Genomic DNA, 7,719 nt, shown 5'->3' on the forward strand with positions numbered 1-7,719 from the left:
AAGGCTTAGTCCCAAAACCAAGCCCCAGGCTACAAGGATCCTGCCTGCCCACAGCCCGCCCCCAACACATATCAACATCACCTGGCCAACGGGTTTCCACGTGGGCAGCGCCATCTTTAACAAAATGAGCATAATATATTTTATCTGCCCAACACTGACAAATCAGTATTTAAAAGAAACCCTACATTAAAATAGGAGGGTAAAATTTCTATTTTTCTCAAATGTTTAAAAAACTCCTCAACACACTTGTGAAAAATACAATTCCTTGGACTCAACCAGACTGGCTATATAATATCTTACATGTGGATTTTAGAAATTATTATTTTTAGTCAGATACCTAGTGTTTGTTATGTACAATAACATTTGAGAATCCTGTATTATATAGAGCAGGGGTCGGGAAAATTTTTGGCTGAGAGAGCCATGAACGCCACATATTTTAAAATGTAATTCTGTGACAGCCATACAATGACCCATGTACCTTATACATTATCTAATAAAAGTTTGATGTCCCAGAGGACAGCTGTGATTGGCTCCAGCCACCCGCAACCATGAACATGAGCGGTAGGAAATGAATAGATTGTAATACATGAGAATGTTATATATTTTTGACATTTTTTTTATTAAAGATTTGTCTGAGAGCCAGATGCAGCCATAAAAAGAGCCACATCTGGCTTGTGAGCCATAGGTTCTGAACCCCTGAATAGAGTGAGCTACACTCTGTGCTTCCTGTGTTTCCAACACCAGCCATATTCCCTGCCTCTACATCTTTGCTCTTACTCTTCTCTTTAACTGGAATCTCTTTCCTCCCACAATCCTAATTCCTTTTTGTTTGTTTTTGGGTTTGGGGTTTTTTTAATTTGTCTGTTTGTTTTTAAATTTATTTTTTTTAATTTTATTTATTCATTTTAGAAAGGAGAGAGAGATAGAGAGAGAAGGGGGGGAGGAGCAGGAAGCATCAACTCCCATATGTGCCTTGACCAGGCAAGTCCAGGGTTTCGAACCAGCGACCTCAGCATTTCCAGGTCGATGCTTTATCCACTGCGCTACCACAGGTCAGGCCAAAATTTCTGAGTCAGCTGCTTTTTTTTTTTTTTTAATTTTATTCATTTTAGAGAGGAGAGAGAGAGAGACAGACAGACAGACAGACAGACACGGGGGGAGGAGCAGGAAGCATCAACTCCCATATGTGCCTTGACCAGGCAAGCCCAGGGTTTCGAACCGGCGACCTCAGCATTTCCAGATCGACGCTTTATCCACTGCGCCACCACAGGTCAGGCTGTCTGTTTGTTTTTAGATGAGAGGAGGGGAGATAGTGAGTCAGACTCCAGCATTTATCCCTACCAGGATTCATCTGGCAACTCCATCTGGGGCTGATGTTCCAGTACTGAGCTATTTTTAGCACCTGAGGCTATTGTGCTGAGACCAACTGAGCTATATTCAGTATCTGGGGCCATGCTTGAACCAGTCAAGCCATTGGCTGTTGGAGGTGAAGAGGGAATGAAGAGGAAGATGGAGGAGGAGAGAAGCAGATGGTTATTTTTCTTGTTTGTCCTGACCAGGAATCAGGCCTGTTTGTTTTCATAGCATACTATTTAGAGGAGTATTCCATTAATAATAAGGAGAACTCCCTCTCCCTTTTACAGTTAACTAATAAGGTTTTTTTATAAAGCAGTGGATACAATTTTAGAATGGCAAGATAAAACACCATATGAAAGGGGTTGTGGACAAAATTCCTTTACTTTCTATTCAAAACAGTTTACTAATCAGGTATTACCAGGTATCTATCACCAGCATTTATGGCTCAGTGCTATTTCTCCAGAAGACTCTTTCTTCACATTTAAGCATAAATAAATATATCTGTATCTCCATGGTCAATATCCATTGACACTATCTAATCACTGTCACACCTGGAACTGATTTCTTTTTCCCTTCTGTTGTCAAAATGACTTACAGTGAGAACATCCAATGACAACTTTTCCTTTCTCATTTGGTTCACTCAGAGGGCCCTGTTCTATTTTCTTACAGAGATTCTACAAAGAAACAATAATACAAATATTCTCCATAATATCACATGAAATTGAAGACCTAATACGGTTTTATTATCTTTCTTTTTTGGTGTGTTTTATAAGTAATCAAATGGAAACATAGTGTGGCCTAAGCCTTATTGTTGTATGTTCCTTTAGTGAGAATGGAAAATTCCATGTTTATAAAAAAGAAAACATTGTCCCATGGCAAATGATCAAAATGCACTTTGACGCATAAAGATAGGATTGTATGAGGGGGTTCTGGCACTCTCTTCCCCTGCCCAATAAAGTGTATATGTTTTTGATATAAAAGAGAAAACTTAATATATTGCACAAAAGGTAACAATGACATAAAAGTCATTTCTAATTTGTTTATTTATATATTCATTGATTTTTTTTTATTTTGAGCATTTAGTGTCATCAAATGCTTGTTACTTTGCTAAGCACCAGTAATACAGACTGGTATAAGAAAGTAATCTAGTTTCCTTAACCATTTTCTTTATGAAACTTCTGTGGCACCCACTAAACAATTTCTTTTTTTCTTGCTTGTCTCACACTGCTTGTGCTTTTACATATTTTTTCTTCCTGTTCCCTAATACCCACTTTGCAACTGTAAACTCCTGAAAGGGAAGGGCTGTGTCTTATTCACAGCATCAAGTGTAGTGCCTCAAAAGCAGTATTGCTCAGTAAAGATGTTCAATATTAGCATTGGTGCTGGACATTCAGGAAGGACAGATAGAAAATACTCAGTAAAGAAAAACAAAATATCTTTTAAATTTTTCTTTAAACTAATTTTCTTTCTGACTTTTTAAATATCCACGTGTTATAAATAAAGTGCCTGTTCTGAAACTCACTATCATGTTACCGAGTCTGTGTCCAGGGCTTTTTCAGTTTCTAATACTAGTCCTCCTACCTTCTTGGTACTTAGATCTCTCCAGAAAGTATCTGACTATAACAAGTAGTTTTCTTTCATCTTACCAAACACTAACTCTAAACTCTTAATAATCAGACATAATGTTTACAGTGTAAGAGCAGTGAAAGCCTAAAACCACCTATCAGAAATAAGACATTTTGCCTGCAGTCTTGTCCATTCTCTGTGTCTTAGGCTATATTTCTAACACATGCTTCTGGGGAAAGCACGCTTGCATGGGGCACTTAATACTTAAGTTACATGTTTGTGAAAAGAGTTGTCCTGAGGGATACTCTGAAGAAACAAAGAATATTTGGGGAGTGCGGTGGATGGGAGAGAGAGACAGGAACATCCAGCTGCTCCTGTGTGTGCCCTGACAGGTTATCAAACTGGCCACCTCTGTGCTCCAGTATGATGCTCTAACCAACCAATCATGCTATCTGGCCAGGACTTAATTTCTTTTGATTTGTTTCAGAGAGACAGAGAGAGGAGGGGAGAGAGAACAGAAGCATTCATTTGTTTTTCCACTAAGTCATGCATTCACTGGCTACTTCCCATGTGTGTCCTGAGCAAAGACGGAACCCACAGCCTTGTTGTTTCAGGAAGAAGCTCTTAGTTGACTAAGCTAACTGGCCAGGGTTGATTTAAAATTGTTGCTGTTGGTGGTGGTGGTGTGTGTGTGCATGTGTATCCACAAGTGTGTATAAGCATGTGTGCACATTTTGTTACACTCTGAAGTTTTGGAAAACAAATGCAATTCTTTATTTCAAATAATTTTTATGTTACCTTGAAGTGCTGTTCTTCAGGTAAAAGTTAGCCTTATTAAATTCCATATGAAGAAAAATATTCTTATAATTTTCATAGCAAGTAGATACTTTATCTGTTATTAAGTTGGAAGCACACTTGGTCTGGAAGAGCAACCTCTCTTCATCTGTCCTCCAGAGGTGAAACGGCTCAGACTCTTGGGAAGAGTGCCCTGTTTATGAAAGCTGCATTTCCACACAGTTTTATTAGCTTAAAGCAAAGATTAGCATTGCTTGGAAACTTTGCAGGAAATCAGAGTTCACATTCAGCTGGCTTATTAAGGAAATTCATTTTATAATGTTTTACAATTAGAAAGATACTTCTTTTGTTCTTTTTTAAAGAAATATTGCCTCATTCCTTTGACCACCTTTATTACACTTCACCAATGGCACAGCTGTAAGTTAAAGATCCTCAGGGTTCTTTGCTACTCTTATAAATTAAAGATCCCCACCTCTTCTTCTTATCTCCATCTGAAAGAGAAAAAGACTCAATTCTTCTCTTTGACATTCTGATCTTCTATATATCATCACATAATTTCATCTGGATGATGTATTGGCCTCACCCATCAAAAGCATACAATCTCTCTGGTGATGTATTACTCACTGACAAATACCAGCTGGCAAGCTTTTGTGATTCTCACCAAGAGTTACCCCATTATTTAAAGCAATGAATTGCTTTGGAAATGATAACTACTTGTGGAGGAAATGAACAGTGTGTTATTCCCCAGGCAAGGCAGGCCACCAAGTCAGCCAACCCTATTAAAAATCAACCATTTTGCAAAGGGAACAAGTTTATCTTGTTCAGACTGAACAAATGTTTGGAAGGAATTTATTGAAGAAATGCAAGTTCCCTTCTCTTGCTTGCTCAGATTAGAGTCTAAGGAGTTATGGAACTTCCCAAAGAAAATAAATGAGACATACACCCTACCTTAAAAGGAAGTTCAATTTTTGTTGAAGTTTTTTTTATTGTTTAAATTTTAGTTATTCCTTATTCTTTCTCTCTTTATAATAAAAAAGTATATGAAGCAATGTACTGATAATTTTGAATCTATGAATTAACATTGAATAATGACTTGAAAGTGAATTTGCAGATTTTGAAAAATTCTGATAGTCACAATCGAAAGCACGACTTAATACAGCAAAAGATGGAGAGAAGTTTGTATGAAGCCAGAAAAGGAGAATAACATGATCAAATGCATATGTACCTGAAAATTAACTTTGGCTGCATTGAAGAATTAGATGATTTATGATGTGGATAAGATGATGAAGGCTTGAATGAGAGGTAGAAGGGTTCCAGCTTTCAGAGAAGCTTTTCAAAGAAGGAAATGGAAACAAAGAGACCAAATAGAAGATGTAGAAGTTAAATGATCATGTCTGACCTGTTGTGGAGCAGTGGATACGGTGTCGACCTGGAATGCTGAAGTTGCTGGTTGAAAGTCCCAGGCTTGCCCGGTCAAGGCACATATGAGAAGCGATGAGTTGATGCTTCCCAATCTCCACCCACCACCTTTCTCTCTTTCTCTTTCATAAAAATAGAAGGTAGATTATAGTTGTAAAAAGGTACTGGCTAACGCTCTCATATTAACCAGCACAGTTCCACTCCACACAATGTAGGCATTCATATTTATAAAGATAAGAATTAAGATGGATGTTAGACTCTTTGAGATAAAATAAGAATTTTTAAAAATAGCATTTATTTCTCTTCTTTGAATTTAAGAAAACAATAAGACAGTTTCAAAACCAAGTCTTCTCTGCTTGATTACAACCTTTCCCAATACTATAAGAGCTAAATGTTGAGGCAGGTAGCCATGAACAGCAAGAGTAATGTATTTAGTATTAAACACTTTTATCACATTATCATTTTTGTCTACACAGAGGGTATAATAGGTGCAGCATTTATAATTTTCATCATTCTTACTTTAAACATAAGCAAACTGAACTATGTAGGTCCCCAACCTAAAGACACCCAGTGAGGGAACAAATCAATGGAGACTCTGATCTAGTTGTCATTGGGGTCGCAATTTCATTTTACAATCTTAAAAGAAGACGACTTGACATGGGTTGTGACTACACGATGAAAGATAATGTGTTATAGAACTGTACACCTGAAACCTGTATAATTTTATTAACCAGTGTCACCCCAATAAATTCAATAAAAAATTTAAAAAATATAAAATATCTAACGTTAGTAATAGTCAAAGCAATTATGACACACAGAGAGAAAACCTTTAAGAAGTAAAAATACCTGGGCAAATTGGTAACTCTTACTGATCTTTAGTTATTGAGACTTCTAAAAATGTTTACCATTCAATCAGCTTTTAATTTAACAGGAAATTCCGTTTGCTTCTACATTGTTTAAGGAACCTCCTGGATTTGTATCAGAGCTCTTTAACTCTTGTTAAACTTGGACATTTAAACTCAAAACTCATAGTGCCAGCAAAGAGTCAGTTATAAGTTTCTTGTGTTGTAACCAAATATAATACATGGCTGGTTCTTTACAGACTCTAGTAAAGATATTAGCTCCTACCTTCTCCCTTAATCCTTGTCCTTGCACATGTGTGTGCACACACACACACTTCCCATACTCTGGTGGTAGTTCTTAAAAGTGAATAAAATTTCACTTTTTAATTCCTTCCCTAAGTGAATGGAATACAATACATATATATTTAGTGAGACTACAGTTTACTATAGATTCCATATAATTCAATATCTATGTTTTTCCCCTCTTTGTTGCACAAACCCGCAACTTTGAATAAGAAAGTTATGTGTCCAAAATCACTGGGGTGATAGAGGATGAGCCCTGTAGAAGGAAATAACAGAATGCAAGGTGATGTGTGGTTAACATGTTCTTAGACAATACAATTCATCACTTAGACTCTTATGTTTCATTGGTCATTGCAGAAATCAAATAGCATTGCAGTTTCAATACAGTTTAATAGGCTATAAATGGCTATATAAGCATCATCTAGTCTTTCTTTTTATCATACTGTTTAGACAAGGGAGACTTAAGCACACTTTTGGAAACCAAATAAGGCTGAGTTGCAAAGTTAGCTTTTTTATTGACTTGTTCTTTCAAGATCTATGTCCTCAAGCATTAGTCATGAGGATTAAGATAAGGGGTCACTGTCATGGGGAAGTGTACATTTGTGCATTTTTAGAATGCAATTTGTCAACATGTATCGCACATTAAAAGGTACACACTTTTTTTTTATTTATTTAGCAATCCCACTACAAGAAGTTGCCCCTGCAGGTGTGTTGAAAAGGTTTGCAAAGGCTTTTGTGCTAGAATGCTCATTCAATCAATTTTTGACAGCAGCAAAAACAGAAAGCAAGTAAAGTTTTGTAGATGATTGGTAAAGAATAAGTTAAATAAATAGTTTTGGATCACTTTTTAATTAAAAATAAATAAATATAAAGCATATTTAAACATATATAAAGAAATAATATGTAGCCATTCAAAAACTGAGATAGAAAATAAAGGTTTGAAAGTTCTGTTATTAAATGTTATGAGACCGAGGAAGAACATTGTATATAGAATAATCACCTTTATATTAAAATATTAATATTATATAATTATAAATTATGCATATTAATATTTTTATATCTATGTAAATAAAAATATAAACCAATTTTAGAAAGAAACACAAAACAAACAAAAAACCATTGCTGGCCTTGGCAGGGTGTCTTAGTTTGTTGGAGTGTTGTTCCAATATGCCAAATGTGCGGGTTTGATTCTCAGTCAGGACACATACAAGAGGCAACCAATGAATACATGAGTAGGTAGAACAACAAATCTATGTTTATCTCTCTCTTTAAAACAATAAATGACAACAAAATAACATTATCAGTGGTTACCTTAGGGAGATACATTGGCTTAGTGAATTAAATGCACTTAGTGAATTGAATAATTGCACAAATTGTATTTGTAGTGTGTGTGTGTGTGTGTGTGTGTGTGTGTGTGTGTGTGTGTGAATTTTGTTAC

This window comes from Saccopteryx leptura, chromosome 7, assembly GCF_036850995.1.
Source record: "Saccopteryx leptura isolate mSacLep1 chromosome 7, mSacLep1_pri_phased_curated, whole genome shotgun sequence".
NCBI classification, from domain to species: domain Eukaryota; kingdom Metazoa; phylum Chordata; class Mammalia; order Chiroptera; family Emballonuridae; genus Saccopteryx; species Saccopteryx leptura.